The sequence below is a fragment of the Notolepis coatsorum genome, assembly GCF_963971535.1.
Source record: "Notolepis coatsorum genome assembly, chromosome: 10".
In the NCBI taxonomy this organism is placed as follows: domain Eukaryota; kingdom Metazoa; phylum Chordata; class Actinopteri; order Aulopiformes; family Paralepididae; genus Notolepis; species Notolepis coatsorum.
Window position 1 is genome coordinate 48714929 of NC_140174.1, and position 21769 is coordinate 48736697.

A 21769-nucleotide genomic window follows, 5' to 3' on the forward strand; every position below is an offset into this window, starting at 1 on the left:
GTTAAATCGTTGTCTAACTGCATCCTCTCTGATAGCCCTGTGTCTCTGAGACCAACTACCAATCTGTCCCGTAACAGTTCATTGTGCAGCCCCCCGTACTCACAGTTTTCACCTAAAGCATACAGTGCTGTAATGAATGAGTCCACAGTTTCTGATGCTTGCTGCATCCTTTTGTTGAACCTGGCCCTCTCATAGATAACGTTATTTTTGGGAAGAATCTCACAACGCTGTCACCAGGAGATCCGGTGTGGGTCACCGATATGAAGTCACCAGGCACAGTGACAGCCGCACATCACACACCACGGGCCTACCTTGTCAGCGGGCCACATGGCACAATCAGACGAAACCGTCATCACCTAGTGCCTATGCCTGAACAGAGACACGAAGCCCGACACAGTCATACACCACAGGAGGACATTCCTGTTGTGCCTGGTTCTCCTCAACCAGTACTGTCTAGTATGGACTCACCTCGGGTCTCCCCTGACACGGTCAGAACAAGGTCAGGCAGAGAGGTAGTCAGACCTCATAGACTAGATCTGTGAGAGGAACATTGTTTGATGTTTTAATGTACACGTAAAGAATGTACACAGAATGCACCGGCGAGCTAGCCAGATGCATGGAGGATCGGGATGACTGGAAGCACCGATGGAGGGCCCGTCCGAGGACGACCTAGATAGATAGATAAAGAGTGCATTGTTTGATGTTCTAATGTACATGTAAAAAGTGCATTGTTTAACCAGTTTCATAAACACATTTATTCTGTAAGTGAATGTTATGTGAAGATGTTCATGTGGAACTGGGAAATGTTAATGTTATTCTAACAGGTCAAAAAGGGAGATGTGGTGTAAGCCAATAGCCTAAGGGAGTGGGCGGGATTTGAGTAGAGTTCAGAGTGCAATTGTGTATGCTCACGTCATGTTGTATTGTGATACACGGAGGTACATTAAAAGCTATAACTAAAGGTACCTACTGTCTGACTGGCTCATTGAGGTATAGGAACACATTACACGACAGAGCCATGGGAGTAGGCCGATTCTTGGCCGGGTTCCCGAACTTGAACGGGGGAGCGAAAGGTCCGGAGGAGGTAGGGTTACTCATCTTGAATCGGAACCAACAAGCTTTTAAAACAGTTGTGAGGTTTCTACAGATTGCTGAGCAGAATGAAATGACCGGCCCATCGCATGAGACCTGTGTTACACTAGCAGCAACAACAATATTACTTCCGGTCGGGGTTTTCAAAATAAAATAACAATTTAGCACAAGTCTTTAATCACAGAAACGATTGGAAAACGTTTATTTTATTTTTTATCCACTTTTTATCCTTGTTTTTCTATTTTTCTCCCATCCCAATTTCGTATTGCCAATTCTCCCCTCCCCTGTCTTGAACGTTGCTAGACTATGCCTCCCACTGGTCGGCTATAGTGAGGATAGAAGCCTTGCATCACGTGTCCCCTTCGGTACACGAGGAGGCAGCCTGTCGCATCTTTTCACCAGACAGCGCGGACTCTCAGTGGCGAGGAGTAACGCGTGGGTGGCTCACACTGCCCCTGATACTTCCTGTCTCTGCTGTGCAGGCGTCACCCAACCGACCTGTATGAGTCGCTGTCCACAACGTCCAATCCCCACCCATCAACTTCCACCCGCTACCTCTGTCAATTGAGATAGTATGACGACTGGCACAAGCCGCAGACAATGCTGACACCGGGATTCGAGACCGGAGTCTCTTGCATTGGTGACGAGCGCAATCTCCACTACGCCACCCAGCCGCCTTGGAAAACGGTTTATTTTTAGTTTGAAACAACAAACCACGTATTTAAACGAACATATACGACACTAATTACGTTTATGTATGATAATAACTTTTATGATATTTTTGGTAATGTTGGTTTTTCTCAGTACATTGATAAATGCTGATTGATTGATTGATTGAAAACTTTATTAACAGATTGCAGAATGGGTACAATACAGTACGGCTCAATATACACAATTGTTAAGGCGATGCAGACCAGAGAACTTCTACGCATGCACCTCCTCATCCATCACTCTCAACATAGGGGCCCCCCAGGGCTGTGTCCTGAGTCCCCTCCTCTACTCCCTGTACACACATGACTGTGTGGCATAGTGGAACAACAACACAATCATCGAATTTGCTGACGACACAGTAGTGGTGGGCCTGATCTCTGCAAACGACGAGAGGGCCTACCTGGAGGAGGTTAAGGTTCTAGCGGGTTGGTGTCAAGAGAACAGCCTCTCCCTGAACGTCAGCAAAACAAAGGAGATGATTGTGGACTTTAGGAGGTCGGGGGTCAGGGACTAGAGCCCCCTCAGCATCGACGGGACACCGGTTGAGAGAGTGAACAGTTTTAAGTACCTCGGAGTCCACATATCCGAGGACTTGACATGGACCACACACATTGACAGTGTTGTCAAGAAGGCACGACAACGCCTCTACTTCCTTAGGCGCTTAAGGAAGTTCAACGTGAGTCAGAAGATCCTCAAGAACTTCTACTCATGCACAATAGAGAGCATCCTGACTGGCAATATCACCTCCTGGTTTGGGAATAGCACTGCACAAGACCGCAGCAGACTACAGAGAGTGGCCCGCTCAGCCGAACGCACAATTGGAGGGGGGCTTCCCACTCTCCAAGGCATTTACAACAAGCGGTGCATGGGCAAGGCTAAGAGAATAATCAAAGACTCCAGCCACCCAAACAACTGCCTCTTTGAACTGCTGCGGTCAGGCAAGCGATACCGGAGTCTCATGGCAAGCACAGAGAGACTAAGAAGAAGCTTCTATCCTCAGGCCATCATAATGCTAAATGACAATAACACTATGTAACAACCATCATTTACATTTACATTTACATTTAGTCATTTAGCTGACGCTTTTATCCAAAGCGACTTACAAATTCTGTACGACAAGTCATCAGGAAGGGCACAACTCTATCAGCTGAGTAACAATGTTTATCAAAGTGTTGAGTGCTACAGTGTAGGTAGAGACTCAGAAGGAGCTTCTATCCCCAGGCCATCAGGATGCTCAATGAACAATGAACAATAAGCAAACCATCAACACACCCACAGCGCACATACACTCACTTAAATAAACAACACACTGTAGCACCCACTTTACCACTTTAGACACACTTTACACTTTATATTTATATTATTGGTAAGGAAATTGCACATCATTCTCATTCCTTATTGCACCTCCTTATTGCACCTCACCACTACAAGGTGGCACCACAAGCTAAGCTATACCTCACCATTTTTGTACCAGCTGTACATACTGTATAGATACACTGAACAATTTTGTTGTTTACACTTGTTTACGTACTTGACTTCTTGACTTTATATTTTATACTTATTATACTTATTATACTATCTTGTTATTATCTAGCACACTCTCAGGAGCAACACAGAAAGAAACATATTTTGTATTCTGTATGACAACTAATAAAGAAACTTGAGAAACGAAAGGTTACTCAACTTACTGCTTATCTCTTACAGAATGACCTCCTAGACCCCAATCAGTCTGGCTTCCGGACTGGCCACTCCACAGAAACGGCCCTCATTGCGGTCACAGAGGCACTTCACTTAGCAAAAGCGAAAGGCCTCTCCTCTGTCCTGATTCTCCTAGATCTATCTGCAGCCTTCGACACAGTCAACCATCAGATCCTCCTCGCGGCCCTCGCAGGAATGGGAGTGGCTGGATCTGCGCTGACATGGCTGACATCATACCTCAATGACCGCTCCTACCAAGTGTCATGGAGAGGGACTCTGTCGGCCACCCGCCCCCTCCGGACGGGTGTCCCCCAGGGCTCGGTCCTAGGACCCCTTCTCTTCTCCCTCTACACTAAATCACTGGGTAACATTATCACGTCTCATGGCTTCTCATATCATTGTTATGCCGATGATACTCAACTCTTCCTCTCCTTCCCTCCCTCAGATATCCACGTCTCTGAGTGGATCTCGGCCTGTCTGTCCGACATCTCCGCCTGGATGACGACCAACCACCTCAAACTGAACCTAAGCAAAACAGAATTGCTCCACCTGCCGGCCAAATCCTCCCCCCTGACCGACCTCTCCATCACAGTCGAGAATGCAGCTGTGACCGCGTCGCCGACCGCCAAGAACCTTGGTGTTGTCCTCGACGACCAGCTGAACTTCTCTGCTCACATCGCAGCGACAACCAGAACCTGCAGATTCCTCCTGAGCAACGTCAGAAGGATACGCCCCTTCCTGACAAAAGAAGCCACCCAACTCCTCGTCCAATCAACAGTCATCTCCCGCCTCGACTACTGCAACGCACTGCTAGCTGGCCTCCCGGCCACTGCCACCAAGCCTCTTCAACTCATTCAAAACGCAGCGGCCCGCCTGATCTCAAACCTACCGAAGTCGGCCCATGTCACCCCACTTCTTAGGGACCTGCACTGGCTCCCCATTGCTGCACGTATCCGCTTCAAGGCCCTCGACCTAGCATACCGTGCGGCAAAGGGAACCGCTCCCGCCTACCTCCGGTCAATGGTCTCTAACTACACACCCTCAAGACCCCTACGCTCTGCATCTTCTGGCCGCCTCAGATCTACTCCTATCCAAGCTCCCGGAGGGTCATCAAAGAGAAGCCGCCTATTCTCAGTCCTTGCCCCACAATGGTGGAATGAACTACCCATCCCAGTTAGGACAGCCGAATCCCGTCCAATCTTTCGCCGTCGACTAAAGACTCACTTCTTCAACCATTATCTGAAATGAAAAAAAAAAAAAAAAAAAAAATCTAACCCCGACTAACCTTAATGTCATGCACTTGTCCTAATAAACTAACCTACACTGTAACACGCAACACTTTGATGAACATTGTTACTCAGCTGATAGAGTTATACCCTTCTTGCTGTCTTGTCGCACAGAACTTGTAAGTCGCTTTGGATAAAAGCGTCAGCTAAATGACTAAATGTAAATGTAAATGTAAATATGAATACTGGCTGAGCGTCTCGCTCTTCGCCATTATGAGATAACTCCTATCTCCTAGCACCTAATGTGCTCACGAAACAAACAAATGCACTCACATGCACGTGACCAGGCCACGCCCCCGTGTCCCACTATATGACGCCGGACATGGTCACACTCCACCTTCCTCAGAAAGATTTCCATACATGGAAAAACCATCCAAGGGACCTCAGGGCGCTAAGAGCAAGACACTCAGCCAGTATTTATATAACTAGGTTATAGGATAACCTTTCGTTATATTATCATACTGGCAATCGCGTCTCGCTCTTCACCATTATGAGATATGGGGCAGAGCAGACGCATGGCCCGACAAGTGTACCCCCTGAGGGCCCATAAGCCCCAGCCAGGGAGGAGGGGAGTCCCGTCCACCCGCCCGTCCTAACGAAGGGGGGGAGGCAGTCAACTCCACCAAAGTGTGAAAAAAGGGGGAACCAGACACCCCTGAAAATGCACAGCACAGGCGGGACCACATGTGACACAGCACCCCGTGGCACACACCCACACACCCCTGCTAGCCCACCAATTGGTGGGACGCAGGAGAGGTCCCAGACCTCAGAACCGCCTGGGAGACAGAACCCCCAGTCACGTCCACGAGGTAAAACCTAACGAAGGGACCCGGGGAGGACCAGAAGGCCGCAGCACAGATGTCCTCCACCGAGGCCCCCCCTAACAGGGCAGCAGCCCGAGGGGGGACCTGTCCAGCCAACGTGCAGCAAAGGGCAACGCCCCCGCACAACCAATGTGACAGGTGATGCTTGGACAGCGCCTCACCCGCGCAAGGGCCACCGTAACAAACAAACAGTTGAATGGAAGCCCTGAGAGCCCGAGTCCTGAGGTAAATCCCCAGTGCACGGACAGGACATGACAGGTGAAGGCCCTCCTCCAACTCACTAGTGTGAGGAGGCGGACGAACGCCTGAACCACAATATCCCTGGAGCGAAAAGAGCTCCGGATATTCTTTGGCACGAAGACTGGATTAGGCCTCAGAGTCGCACCGCTATCGGCCGAATAGACAAGCACTCAGGCCGCACCGAGAGAGCACACAGCTCACCCGCGCGCTTAGCGGAGGTGATGGCCAAAAGGAACGCGGTCTTAAGACAGCTGATCCAATGGCGCCTGCTCAAGAGGCTCAAACGGGGCCTCCGACAACCGGCCCAGGACCAGTTGGAGGTCCCACTCGGAGACAGAGAACGTTCCACAGGCTTGAGACGCCGAGCGCCAAGCAGGAATGTTTCACGAGAGGGTGGCTGAACAATGTTCCGCCCCCACACTCGACCATACGCCACTCCCCAGCGTAAGCCGCGGTAGAGGACGGAGCGCGCTCGTACCAGATAGCGTTAACCACAGAATAGTCTAGACGCATCCCAACCAGATTCACACCGTCAGCAGCCAAGCCTAGAGGCTTCCCCAGAACAGGAGGCAGAACAGAGTTCCACGTGCCTGAGAGAGGGCCCGCGGTGACCACGGAACAGGCCATGGCGGGGCCACCAAGAGCTGAATCAGGGCCGGGGGCCACACAGCTGAGCCCCGGCCCGGCGCGACCAGGATCAAGTCCCGCGCTCCCGACGTACCCGCCCCAACAACTGAGCTATCAGGTGTAAGGGGGGGAATGAGTACAGAATCCCGGGCGGCCACGGAATCGGTCCCAGACCTGTCTGACTATGTCTGGACGTAGTCCCCACTCGTCAGGGTGAGGACCGCCCCGCGACATCACATCTGCACCCACATTCTCCCTGCCGGGGATGTGGAAAGCCCTCAGGCTGCGCAGATGGGGAACGCCCATAGCCAGAGCCCGACCACCGCCCGGTGCAGACGGGGGGAGCGCACTCCTCCCTGTCTGCCAATATACGACGCTGACGTCGTGTTGTCCGTCCTGACCAAAACATGCTTGCCCACCACAAGGTGGCCGAGCCGTTTGAGGACCAGAAGGACTGCCTTCAATTCCAACACATTGAATGTAGCGCAGACCGGGCAGCATGGTCTTGCCAGCTGCCCCCTACTGCGTTGGCCTGACATGTCCCCCCCCCATCCCATGAGGGAGGCGTCGGTGAAGACCGTGACGTGTGACAGCCTGCTGCCCACGGGGACCCCGCTGGTGAGGGCACCAGGCCCTCCCCAGAGGACGAGGTCCCCCAGTACTGATATGGGAACCTTCAGCCGCTTCCACATGTCTCTCACCGGGTCCATTTCCATACTGGAAAAAACCACCTCTGTATCCTCCTCATGAAGAGGAGGCCAAGAGGGACCACAGCAGCAGGCGCATCACGGACAGCGCCGTAACCGTCCTAGGACGGAACCTCCCGAGCGCGCCGAGAACCACCCACTCGCCGCCGCTCTGAGAGGGATGCCCATATAGACCTTGAGCTTAGAAAAAGCCAAGTATTCCACCCGTTGACTGGGAAAAGGAGTACTCTACTTCCAGTCTACAGCAAAACCCAGGCTGGTGAGGAAACGCCACCTGCCTGGTATGAGACCTGGCGATCTACCCTGACCGGCCAAGGACCAGAACGTCGTCCAGGGTAGAACTAAATTCATAACCCCCGACGACGCAGAGGTCCCAGCGCGGTCTCCATGCACTTGGTGAAGATGCGGGGAGCCAGAGAGTAGCCGAACGGCAGCCTCTGGTACCCGTACACTAAGCCCTGCAAAGGAAGCGTAGGTAAGCCCTAGGATGGAAGATCGGGATGCGAATACGCATCCTACAGGTCTATGGAGGTGAACCAGTCCCCCACCTGACAGTGCCTAACAGGCGGGAGACGGTCAACATTCTGAACCTTCCATGGGACAGGTCCAGTATGGGTCTGACACCCCCCCCCCCCCCCCCCCGATTTCTCGGGCACCAGAGAATACCGGGAGGAAACGCCCGGCTCCTTTGGGACCACGACGATGGCTTGCTTCGCCAACAGAGATTGGATCTCGTCGGCCAGAGCTGTCACCGCTGCTGACCCTGACAACAGGGTCTGTACCAAATCTGAAAACGGAGGGTGGGGTTGTGGAAACTGCAACACAAGTCCCCGCCTCAGCGTTCTCTCCATCCACCTCGACATATGGCACTGTTGTAGCCATATGTGATGATAATCCCAAAGCGCACCCACCGCCACTTGGCGCTGGTCCACCAGGAACCGTAGATAAGAGGCCCGGTCCCACCCGCTGTGCGTTGCCAACCCTGGACTCGCCAACCGTGCGAGCAGGGCGTCTCGCGGAGCCGGGATATCGCACCCTGACACTACCAACGAGGCAATCGCACCCAAGGGGGGACCCCGACAGAAAGGGCCGGTCTGATACGGGGGAAGCTGACATCACACTGGGTGACATAAGCTCCCCCACTGAACATCTCCCCGGCATGTACTGCTGAGGCCTGCTCTGCAGCTGGACATGCAAGGCGTGTGGTCCCCACACTGCCCGATAGGGTGGGTTCCTACACACCGTAGCCCTGCAGTGATATTACTACCACCCAAACCACGCATGCCTGACTGACCACCGCCGGTCTTCCGGCCGTGGGAGGCACTAACGTGATACCCGGCCTGGCGAGGGCAGGGCTGGGGGAACTCATGCTGCGACCTCCTGGGCCTCGAGTTCCCCCGCTGACAACCTTCGTCATTGAGACACAACACCAGGCTCACCAAACAGACGCAGAACATGTGGCGTGGGAGCCGCTTGACAGCACAGTATTCTCATAGGCAGACCCAGGCCTAGCCAGCAACTAGGTGTCAGCCCCTGTCCCCATGATAAGCGAAACGTGGGCCGCTTGCCAAAGGGAACAAATCAGAGCCCGTATCCCGCTGGTGTTGGGGGGGGGGGGAGTGACCGGAGAGCGTGCTAGACACAGCTAGACGGCGACGGTTTTTTAGGGCATGCTCATCTAATGTAGCCGATCCCTCGGTCGCCAAGGCTATCGGCCTTGTGATCACCTGTTGTCTTTGTGCCCAGGGTACCTCAGGCGGGGGAAACATGGCCGCTGGTCGGGGGCCTCGCCACAGCCGCTGGCGAGGCCGCGCCCTCACCTCTGACTGTGCGGTGTGAGGCGGTGTGGGGCTTAGGTCAAATACCGCCCGCACTCCTGCGGAAAGACCAAAAGTCCCTCTGCGGAGAGGGGAGCTCTGAGGAGGGAAAAACTTCTCTCGTAACATTATCACGTCTCATGGCTTCTCGTATCATTGTTATGCCGACGATACTGAACTCTTCCTCTCCTTCCCTCCCTCAGATATCCACGTCTCTGAGCGGATCTCATCTGTCTGACATCTCCGCCTGGATGACGACCAACCACCTCAAACTGAACCTAAGCAAAACAGAATTGCTCCACCTGCCGGCCAAATCCTCCCCCCTGACCGACCTTTCCATCACAGTCGAGAATGCAGCTGTGACCGCGTCCCCGACTGCCAAGAACCTTGGTGTTGTCCTCAACGACCAGTTGAACTTCTCTGCTCACATCGCAGCGACAACCAGAACCTGCAGATTCCTCCTGAGCAACGTCAGAAGGATCCGCCCCTTCCTGACAAAAGAAGCCACCCAACTCCTCATCCAATCAACAGTCATCTCCCACCTCAACTACTGCAACGCACTGCTCGCTGGCCCCCCGGCCACTGCCACCAAGCCTCTTCAACTCATTCAGAACGCAGCGGCCCGCCTGATCTCAAACGTACCAAAGTCGGCCCATGTCACCCCACTTCTTAGGGACCTGCACTGGCTCCCCATTGCTGCACGAATTCGCTTCAAGGCCCTCGACCTAGCATACCGTGCAGCAAAGGGAACCGCTCCCGCCTACCTCCGGTCAATGGTCTCCAACTACACACCCTCAAGACCCCTACGCTCTGCATCTTCTGGCCGCCTCAGACCTACTCCTATCCGAGCTCCGGGAGGGTCATCAAGGAGAAGCCGCCTATTCTCAGTCCTTGCCCCACAATGGTGGAATGAACTACCCACCCCAGTTAGAACAGCTGAAACCCGTCCAATCTTTCGCCGTCGACTAAAGACGCACTTCTTCAACCATCATCTGAAAAAAAAAATAAAAAAAAAAGATATCTAACCCTAACTATTAACTAACCTTACTGTCATGCACTTGTCCTAATAAACTAACCTACACTGTAGCACTCAACACTTTGATGAACATTGTTACTCAGCTGATAGAGTTGTGCCCTTCCTGATGACTTGTCGTACAGAACTTGTAAGTTGCTTTGGATAAAAGCGTCAGCTAAATGACTAAATGTAAATGTAAATGATGGTTGTTACATAGTGTTATTGTCATTTAGCATTCTGATGGCCTGAGGATAGAAGCTTCTTCTTAGTCTCTCTGTGCTTGCCATGAGACTCCGGTATCGCTTGCCTGACCGCAGCAGTTCAAAGAGGCAGTTGTTTGGGTGGCTGGAGTCTTTGATTATTCTCTTAGCCTTACCCATGCACCGCTTGTTGTAAATGTCTTGGAGAGTGGGAAGCCCCCCTCCAATTGTGCGTTCGGCTGAACGGGCCACTCTCTGTAGTTTGCTACGGTCTTGTGCGGTGCTTTTCCCAAACCAGGAGGTGATATTGCCAGTCAGGATGCTCTCTATTGTGCATGAGTAGAAGTTCTTAAGGATCCTTAGGCGCCTGAGGAAGTAGAGGCGTTGCTGTGCCTTCTTCACAACACTGTCAATGTGTGTGGTCCATGTCAAGTCCTCGGATATGTGGACTCCGAGGTACTTGAAACTGTTCACTCTCTCAACCGGTGCCCCGTCGATGCTGAGGGGGCTGTAGTCCCTGACCCCCGACCTCCTGAAGTCCACAATCATCTCTTTTGTTTTGCTGACGTTCAGGGAGAGGCAGTTCTCCTGACACCACTGCGACAGATTCTTTACCTCTTCCAGGTAGGCCCTCTCGTCGTTGGCAGAGATCAGGCCCACCACTACTGTGTCGTCAGTTTCAAATCAAATTTGATGATTGTGTTGTTGTTCCACTGTGCCACACAGTCGTGGGTGTACAGCGAGTAGAGGAGGGAACTCAGAACACAGTCCTGGGGGGTCCCTATGTTGAGCGTGATGGATGAGGAGGTGCAGTTGCCTGCTCTCACCACCTGGGGTCTACCCATCAGGAAGTCCAAGACCCACTGGCAGAGGTCATAGTTCAAGCCCAGGTCCCTGAGCTTGGCTATGAGTTTGGAGGGGACTATGGTATTGAATGCTGAGCTGTAGTCAATGAACAGCATTCTCACATAGTTTCCCTGCCTCTTGTCCAGGTGTGATGCTGCTGTGTGCAGCACATGGGCTATGGCGTCCTCCGTGGACCTGTTGGGGCGATATGCAAATTACAGGGGGTCCAGGTTGATGGGGAGGGAGGAACAGATGTAGCCCTTCACTAGCTTCTCAAAGCACTTCATGGCTATGGAGGTGAGAGCTACAGGGCGGTAGTCATTGAGGCAAGCGGGCGTAGATTTTTTGGGTACATGGATAATGGTGGACTTCTTCAGACAGGTGGGGATAATAGAATAAAAAGATCAACCCGTGCAGGGAAAGTTGCACTTGAGTGATTGACAGCTCGCATTACTGCAGTTATGTGAGCACTGCAGGCTGATCAGAGAGCTCAGAGAGCTTGGCCATTTTTGAAGAAAAAACAAATTCACTGGCATTTTTTTTACAGAGGAAAAAAACGTTTATTTTTTTTTCTTTCTTTATTGCAGGAAAAGTAGTACATGAATTTACAATCGTCAATATTATACATTCTCCATCTTTTCTTCTTTTCTTCCCCTTTCATTTCCCCTTCCCCTCCCTCATACCCACCCCATCCCCCCCACACCGAGGTTTTTGAAGACACATCTGCAAAACATCCAAACATACAGCATAGATGCTACTGGGAAAAAAAAGAAAAAAAAAAAACAATAATAGTATCATCAGACCTATCTGTATCATGCACAAATATTTAGATACAAAGAAGTAAAGAAAGAACTAAAAACACAGAAAGAAAACTTCTCCAGCACGGCTGTGGCTGTGGAAGAACGTCATCAATGAGGTTATTTCACTCCTTTCCCCACCCCTGCCCATAATATTGTGGTAATTCTTGAGTAGTCTGACCTTCCGCAGCTGCGTCTCCCGTTCCCCTCTCCCTCCCCCAGTTACCCACCCAGCCCCCAGGGGTCTCATTCACACCCATACATACCAGGACAGGGAGGGGGGGGGGGGGGGGATTAGAAAATAGGAATAAAATAACGATAAAAAATAAGGAAGAGTTAAAGGTGTAAAGCTCTATCCTTTCTAAGTCTCTTCATTGATAGTCAGGGTATCGATGTGTTGCAGAAATGGTTGCCAGGTCACTTGGAATGTCTCAAGGGAGCCCTTTAGGGAGAATCTGATTCGCTCAAGCTTAACGCAATGTAGTATCTCATGTATCCATCTGTTGTGAGTGGGTGGGGAAGGGTGTATCCACTTAAAGAGAATAAGTCTCCTAGCGAGGAGGGTAGTAAACGCCACAACTCATTTTGCAGCCCTAGATATTATCGTAGGGGTATTCGGGATTCCGAAAAAGGCAGTGAGTGGATCTGGGTCTAACGCCACTCCCAGGACCCTACTCAGTGTATCGAATATTGTAGTCTAAAACTCTGTGAGTTTGGGGCACGTCCAAAACATGTGCATATAATCGGCTGGAGATTGTTTACATCTATTACACGCATCCGTTCTATCCGGGTATATCTTTGCTAACCTCGCATTGGTGTAGTGAACTCTATGCAGTATCCTACACTGCAGCAAACTATGTCTTGCACATATAGAGGAAGTGTGTACCAGATCTAGTATATGATCCCATTGTTCATCTGTAATGATAATTCCCAGATCCTCGTCCCATTTGGCTTTCAGGGAGTCTAAGCAAGTTCAAGTCAAGTCAAGTCAAGAGTTTTATTTGTCACGGCATATGGATGGATATACAATGAAATGCGGGTGGTCTTGCCCGCAACGATGTGCAATTGGCAGGGGCGTAACTCCCACGGGGGTCTTTGGAATGTGTCCCCCGCATTTTTTCAGAATGCAGTTATGTCCCCCCCCCTTCTGACTACCTGTCCTATTATTATGCAAAGAGGAGTAGATGGGGGTCGCATTCTTGCCCTTATCTAGAGCTAAACCAGCAGCAGTGACGACACCAGCAGTGTGTGTGTGTGTGTGTGTGCAGTGAGTGGTGCGTTCCTGAAATCAACTGGGATTGCACTCACTATTTGCATATCAATAGCGCCGGTCGTCAGGTGTGTTAAATACGACCGGCGCTATTGATATGCAAATAGCGAGTACTTATCTGGGCTTGCACTTAGTGCACCCCGTCCCATGAAGAACGCATGCCTACAGTGTGTGTGTGACATAGAAGAAGAAAATTATACTTAAAAGAATAATGTTTACCGATTACTCATCAGATATTCTAGACTCCAAACGTTTCATGATCGCAAATTGTTTTAATTGTTCTTCATTCTGTTCCCCCCGTTTTGTTGATAGATTATATGAAGACCAGAAGTCAAATGTATTCTGATGCCGGCAATGTTCATTCCACTAAAAGATAAAATAGGTTTTCTTGGTGTGAGAAACTCTTTTAACTGGATTGGAGATAAACATGACATTTCATTTTCTGCAGATGAAGTGGCAATTAGAAATGCTTGAAAGTGCTCTTTAGTTCACAGATGAGTTGGACCCTGTTTTTTTGGCACGTTCCTCTGGTTATTGCAGTGATCTCATGTTGAAAGAAGAATTTCAGCATGAGTTCATTTACTGCAGTGTTGTGTTTTGGGGGAATCTGTATGTATGAGCTCAGTGTGTCGTTTACATGGAAAAATGTCGCCACCGCCTGGCGCCACCGCCAATCCAATACAAAAATGTGTGCAATAAAATTGTGCAATAACAGGTAGCAGGTAACAATAAATTTGTGCAATAACGGGTAACAGTTAACAGTTAACAGTAGTAGTAATAGTAGTGCAATACACTGTTACTGTTGCTAATACTAATTTAAAGTGGCCTTTCCTTTTGGCAATAAGTGGGGTGCGTGCGGCCTGAGTGTGTGCCCGCTCATGCTAAAGTCTTACAGTGGTACTCAATGTTCATTGTTCAGGACTCTGATGGCCTGGGGGAAGAAGCTGAGCCTAAGCCTCTCTGTCCTAGTAGCTGGGGTTCGCAGGCGTCTGCCTGACCTCAGCAGCTGGAACAGGCTGTTATTGGGGTGGTGAGGGTCTTTCATTATCCTGCAGGCTCTGGATTTGCACCTCTTGTTGTATAGAACCTGCAGGGGAGGTAGTGCAATACCCGTGGTACGCTCGGCTGAGCGCACCACTCTCTGTAGGGCCTTCTTGTCTTGTGCCGTGCTGTTTCCATACCAGGCAGTGATGTTTCCAGTCAAGATGCTCTCTACAGCTCCTGAGTAGAAGGACTGGAGTATCTTCCCCGATACTCTGAACTTCCTTAACTGTCTCAGGTGGTAGAGGCGCTGTTTCGCCTTCTTTACTACTGTGTCTATGTGTGTTGACCATGTCAGATCCTCTGAGATGTGGACCCCCAGGTACTTAAAGCTGCTCACCCTGTCCACGGTAGCCCTGTTGGGTTCATCCAAAATATTTTATCATATAAAATTGAGACGAGCCCTTTCCGCCCGGTACCGAGCGATAGGAGAGGGTCAGTCCTAGAGTCTGGAGGACGGCCAGGGAATTGTGGGAATTGGTTCTGAACAAAATGTCTGATCTGAAAAAAACGGAAAAGGTGGGAATTTGGGAGACCAAATTCTTTCGACAATTCTGCAAACGACGAGAACACACCTCCGGAGTAGAGGTCATTAATGGTTAGCAAACCTTTGTTTGCCCAGCTTCTGAATACGGGATCAGAACAGGATGGTAAGAATAGGTGATTACGAGAGATTGGAGCTAGCCCTGACGGAGCGTGTAGGCCAAATTGTTTCCTAAACTGACTCCAGATTTTCAAAGTTTCCGTCACAATTTGGTTCTGAGCCACCTGTTTAATAGGGATCGAAATGGGTAATTGGGATGTTGCCACAGACCAGAGTGAGTACTTTGAAGAGGAGACTTCCATCCGAGCCCATTGGGGTTGGTCTTCTTCCTCCCTCCTGGTCCTCCAGTAAAGGAGTTTGTTTATATTACCTGCCCAGTAGTAATAGCGAAGATTAGGCAAAGCCAAACCCCCTTCCGATTTGGGAAGTTGCATAATCGTCCTCTTAATACGTGCTCTTTTGTTACCCCACAGGAATGAACCTATAAGTTGATCAATCGAAGTGAAAAAGCCTTTATTAATAAATATCGGTATATGCTGAAAAGCGTATAGAAATCGGGGTAGGACCACCATCTTTATCAGGTTAACCCTTCCCAGAAGCGAGAGGGGGAGAGAGGACCATCTCGTCAGATCTAGCTTAAAGCGCTCCAGCAGAGGACGGAAGTTCTTTGCGAAGAGCTCCGTCGGTGATTTGGCCATAAAAATCCCTAGATATGTGAATCCTTCCGTGGCCCTTTTAAAGGGGAAAAGCGATTGAGGAAGCCGTTCCGCAGACGCATTAACCGGTAAATAGTCACTTTTCTGGAGATTGAGTTTGTATCCAGAGAGCTGCCTATGTTGTTCTAGAACAGGGGTGCCCAACCAAGATCTACTTTTTTATTTACCACCTAGCCCGAGAGCTACCAGCCAAAATTGTATATTGTAAGCAGTCATTTGAGGCTTTATAAAAGCAGCATAATGAACACAAATCTGTCAGTGCCGAGTCTGACCTCATCTTAAATAACAAACAGCATTGCTTGTTGTAGTTAACAAGGAGAGGAAGAGTTGATTTAGCAAAAAAAAAAAAAAAAAAAAAAAAAATTATAATCAAATTTTATTAATCAAGATCTACTTGAAATCAGCCCGCGATCTACCTGTCGATCGCGATCGACTGGTTGGGCACCACTGTTCTAGAATATCAAGGATAACAGGGATGGACGATGACGGATTGGAGACATAAAGTAGGAGATCGTCGGCATACAATGAGAGTTTATGAACCAGGCCGAACCTCTCAATCCCCTCAAATCTAACCTCACTGCGAAGCCAAATGGCTAAGGGTTCTGCTGCGAGCGCGTAGAGCAAGGGAGAAAGCGGGCATCCTTGACGAGTACCGCGATAGAGCGCAAACTGGCCCGACTTGGTACCATTCACATTGACCGAGGCCACCGGGGACGAGTATAGGAGTCTTATCCATGAAATAAAACCCGGTCCCAAACCAAATTTCTCAAGTGTATGGAACAGGTACCTCCATTCCACTCTGTCAAATGCTTTCTCAGCATCTAGGGAGAGTACCATTTCTGGCGCGGCCAGTCGTGGTTGTGAAAAGGATATTTAGCAGCCTTCTGGTGTTAAAGAAGGATTGCCTGTCCATGATGAAACCCGTCTGATCCGGGTCCATCAGGAACGGGACCACCTTCTGAAGACGGCATGAAAGGACCTTAGCCAATATTTTACAATCCACATTAAGGAGGGAGATTGGTCTGTAACTGCTACAAAGGAGAGGGTCTTTACCTTTTCTGAGCAGCAGGGATAATGACGCCTCTGATAGCGTGGGTGGCATTTGGCCCTTTAGAAGGGAGTCGTTATATACTCTCAGTAGGAAAGGAGCAACCAACACGGAGTAAGTTTTATAAAATTCTGTAGTATAGCCATCTGGCCCGGGTGATTTACCACTTTGTAAAGATTTGATTGCCTCAGTCACTTCAGAGATGGTTATAGGCGTGCCTAACTCTTCAGCCTCCGCTCTATTCGCTTGAGGGTACTTGATAGACTTGAGGGGGTTTGGGCTATCCCAGTCCTGCTGTGAAGATTCCGACGTGTAAAGTTTGGAATAATAGTCAGAGAAAATTTCAGAAATTTCCGTAGGGTCTGTTGTAGTGACACCTAATTGGGATTTTATCCTGGGAATCAGTCTAGAGGCACTCACCACTCGTGCTTGGTACGCAAGTAATTTTCCGGCCTTATCTCCCTGTTCGAAAAAACTTTGCTTGGTGTGCAAGAGTAGTCTCTCGATCTTACTAGTTGAGAGCAAATCATATTGTGATTGGAGCTGGAGTCGTTTCTTGTATAGAGCAGGAGTTGGTTTAGATGAATACTGGATGTCCAATCGTTTAATCTCATCTGATATATCCGTTAATTTGGATTGTTCCTGCTTCCCAAAATGAGAGGTAAAGGAGATGGCCTGTCCACGGAGATATGTCTTAAAGGCCTCCCAGAGCATGTCACTGCCAACTTCAGGTGTGTCGTTTATCTCAAAGAAGACTTTTATTTGTGCATGGATAAAATCCTTAAATTCAGGTTCAGATAATAAGTGGGAATTGAATCTCCAAAATTTAGAGGGTGTTCTACCCTGGGGGAAGTTCATTTCAACGGATGTCGGGGCATGATCGGAAATGACTATAATAATAATAATAATGACTTGGATTTATATAGCGCTCTTCATGAGACCCAGAGCGCTTCACAGAGTCCATTATTCGTTCATACACAGTCATACCGGTGGTGGTAAGCTACAATTGCAGCCAAAGCTGCCCTGAGGCAGACTCACGGAAGCGTGGCGAATAATCAACGCCTACGGCCCCTCCGACCACCACCAACATTCATTCACATGCATACACATTCATACGAGGCAAGTATGTTAAGTGTCTTGCCCAAGGACACAACGGCAGTGGGATGGACATGGGCTTGAGCGGGATTCGAACCACCAACCCTTCGATCATTGGACGACCCGCTCTACCCCTGAGCCACGCCGCCCCGCTATACTATGGTACTTAGTAGAGACTACATTATGTAGTAGTTTTTCATCTAGCAAAAAGAAGTCTATCCTCGAATACGTGTGGTGGACATGGGAGAAGAAGGAGAAAAGTTTATCGGTAGAAAACTTTGCTCTCCAAGGGTCTATAAGGCCAAGTTGTTCCATATGAAATTTCAGGATGTTCGCTGCTTTGGAGATGGTAGTTTGTCTATCCGAGGACCTATCCAATTCTATGCTTTGGACCTGGTTAAAGTCTCCTCCGATAATTATGTGATGATCATTAAGGTTAGGTATCGAGGAAAATAAGTTAGACACAAATTTATCATTGTCCCAATTTGGCGCATATATTGAGGCCAAAACCACTGGAATGTTTTGCAGCCTGCCCGACACTATAACATATCGTCCGTCAAGATCAGTTAGAATGGTGGCAGGCTCGAAGGGTACATCCCTATGTATAATGATTGCAGCTCCCCTGGCTTTTGCTGAGAATTTAGAATGAAAAACGTGTCCCATCCATGCTCTCTTAATGCGGGGGATATCTGAGGTGCAGATGTGTGTCTCCTGTAAAAAACAACGGTCACCCTTGAGGTGTCGTAGATGGTTAAGTACCTTAGCATACAACGACGGCCTGGTGGCAGGCAACATGAATGACCACAAGGTGGCGCGATACAACGTAAGGAGGACAGTGACAGAGGCCAAACGGCGCTACAGGGATAAAATTGAACTCCAGTTTGAACAGGCTGACTCCAGAGCTATGTGGCAGGGGCTCAAAACGATGACAGACTACAAAGGCACCTCCCTCAAACTGAACAGTGACATCTCCTTAGCAAATGACCTCAATACCTTCTATGCGAGGTTTGATGCTGGTAATAACAACACCAGCCCACAAGCCACGGCAATGGGGGGGGGGGGTCTGCTGCTGATGGAGACTCAGTGTTCAGGGTAACAGAGCATGAGGTGAGGCGGACCTTTAAAAAAGTGAATATCAGGAAGGCAGCAGGACCGGACGGCATCCCCGGCCGCGTCCTAAAAGTCTGTGCCGACCAACTGGCCCCGGTATTCACTGACATATTTAACCTGTCCTTAGAACAGGCTGTCATCCCCACCTGCCTGAAGAAGTCCACTATTATCCCTGTACCCAAAAAATCCAAGCCTGCTTGCCTCAACGACTACCGCCCTGTAGCTCTCACCTCCATAGCCATGAAGTGCTTTGAGAAGCTAGTAAAGGGCTACATCTGCTCCTCCCTCCCCATCAACATGGACCCCCTGCAATTTGCATACCGCCCCAACAGGTCCACGGAGGACGCCATAGCCCATGTACTGCACACAGCAGCATCACACCTGGACAAGAGGAAGGGGAACTATGTGAGAATGCTATTCATCGACTACAGCTCGGCATTCAATACCATAGTCCCCTCCATACTCATAGCCAAGCTCAGGGACCTGGGCTTGAACTATGACCTCTGCCAGTGGGTCTTGGACTTCCTGACGGGCAGACCCCAGGTGGTGAGAGCAGGCAACTGCACCTCCTCATCCATTACCCTCAACATAGGGGCCCCCCAGGGCTGTGTTCTGAGTCCCCTCCTCTACTCCCTGTACACACACGACTGTGTGGCTCAGCGGAGTAGCAACACAATCATCAAATTTGCTGACGACACAGTGGTGGTGGGCCTGATCTCTGCCAACGACGAGAGGGCCTACCTGGAAGAGGTCAAGGTCCTGGCGGGATGGTGCCAGGAAAACAGCCTCTCCCTGAACGTCAGCAAAACAAAGGAGATGATTGTGGACTTCAGGAGGTCGGGGGTCAAGGACTACAGCCCCCTCAGCATCGACAGGGCACCGGTTGAGAGAGTCAACTGCTTTAAGTACCTCGGAGCCTACATATCCGAGGACTTGACATGGACCACACACATTGACAGTGTTGTGAAGAAGGCACGACAACGCCTCTACTTCCTCAGGCGCCTAAGGAAGTTCCAAGTCAGTCAGAAGATCCTTAAGAACTTCTACTCATGTACAATAGAGAGCATCCTGACTGGCAACATCACCTCCTGGTTTGGGAATAGCACTGCACAAGACCGAAGCAGACTACAAAGAGTGACACGTTCAGCCGAACGCACAATTGGAGGGGGGCTCCCCACCCTCCAGAACATTTACAACAAGCGGTGCAGGGGCAAGGCTAAGAGAATCATTAAAGACTCCAGTCACCCGAACAACTGCCTCTTTGAACTGCTGCGGTCAGGCAAGCGATACCGGAGTCTTAAGGCGAGCACAGAAAGACTCAGAAGAAGCTTCTATCCCCAGGCCATCAGGCTGCTCAACGAACAATGAACACTACACAACAACAACCATCAAACGCACATAGCACACACATCCACACGCACACACTCACTTTAAACAAACACACTGTAGCACCCACTCCACACACTTTATAGCACACACTCACTTTAAACAAACACACTGTAGCACCCACTCCCCACACTTTATATTTATTGATGAAGGATTGCACTACAACTCGTACACCTTACTGTAAATTGTACCTAAATTGTACCTCATCCCATTTCTGCTTTGCACTATATAGTATTGTACATTAGTACACTGCATAGTATTGTATATTATATGGTAACTCAGTTACGTCTATTCTGCATCGAACATTGTACATATGTCTATACTGAACACTGTGACCTCATTTTCTACTTCTAATTTACATGCTATACTATGTTATCTGATACTATCTTGTCTAGCACAGTCTCTGGAGCGTAACAGTAAGAAGCATTTTGTATGAAAGTATTCTGTACTTCTGTATGACAACTATTAAAGAAACTTGAAACTTGAAACTTATTAGCCTTGATAGAGCTATTCATCCCTTTGACATTCCATGAGACGAAACGGATGTTCCTGCCCGTCACTGCCATGTTCTGTTAAGTATATACATACCTGAGTTGAGAAGATAAAACATTAGAAGAGAGGAGAAAGGTAGAGGGGGATAGAGAAAAGGGGGGGGGGGAGAGTTGACACACACACATACACCCACACAACCATACACAACCATACTCACCCGGGGGTACATCCCTTGGTCCCTAAGGGAACAGCAACAGCCTCTGTATCTCTGAGGATACTTTCCTTCCGGTGGAGACTTCATCCTCACTCCCCTTTTCCCCCCTCTCTCCCGCCAATTTCGAAAAGCCTCCAATATGGTTACGTATAAACCTTTAAATTGTGTTAAAAGATCATTCGAACTGCCAGAGAAATAAGAAATAAAAGCCAAAACAACAAAAGGGACGCTTAAATTCAAAAATTAAAGATTGGGATAAAAATGAAAGATATTTGCAACACAACTCGGGGCTTATCCATCAGAGGTTAGACATAAAAGCTCTACCAATGACTCCCAATAAGGAGTATGACCCATAGAAAGTTAAGAGTGGACAAGTAAACCGAGGCGTTACAGTGTGTGTAGGTCAGCCTATAATTCAGTGGACCTGGGCAAAGCCCGCCTCAAACCTACAGCAGCTCGGGGAGAGTGTCTTTAGCCCCTGCTACCAAGCCCACTAGGGATATAAAGATTGCAAAACCAAAACATAGTTGAAAAAGAGGTGCCACTCTCCTCTTTTCTCTTCCCCCCTTTCTCCTTCTGCCTATTTAAAAAACAAAAAATTATATACATACATTTAAAGAGTAAAATATTAATAAACATGAGGTATATGCAGCTACAGGGGTTACACAATTCAGGGACCTCACAATGTACCTAAAATATGTATAGGGAGGTAATATGGTTAGTCACATTCGGCAGTGTCAGAGACCTATACCTTAAGACAGTAAAAAGAAGTGTGTGCAAATTGAATTGGTTCAGTCAGTACCTTGGGTGCTTCTTGAAACATGCATACACAACCCCCACTACCCAATAGATACTATCCGGTTTATGTGTATTGAGACACTCAAATATTAAGAGGAGCATGTGCACCCTGAATATGCTCACCCTGCATAGAGAGTCATATATATATAAATAAATCCATACAAAAGAAAAGACAAATTAAGTTAAGAAAAAAAG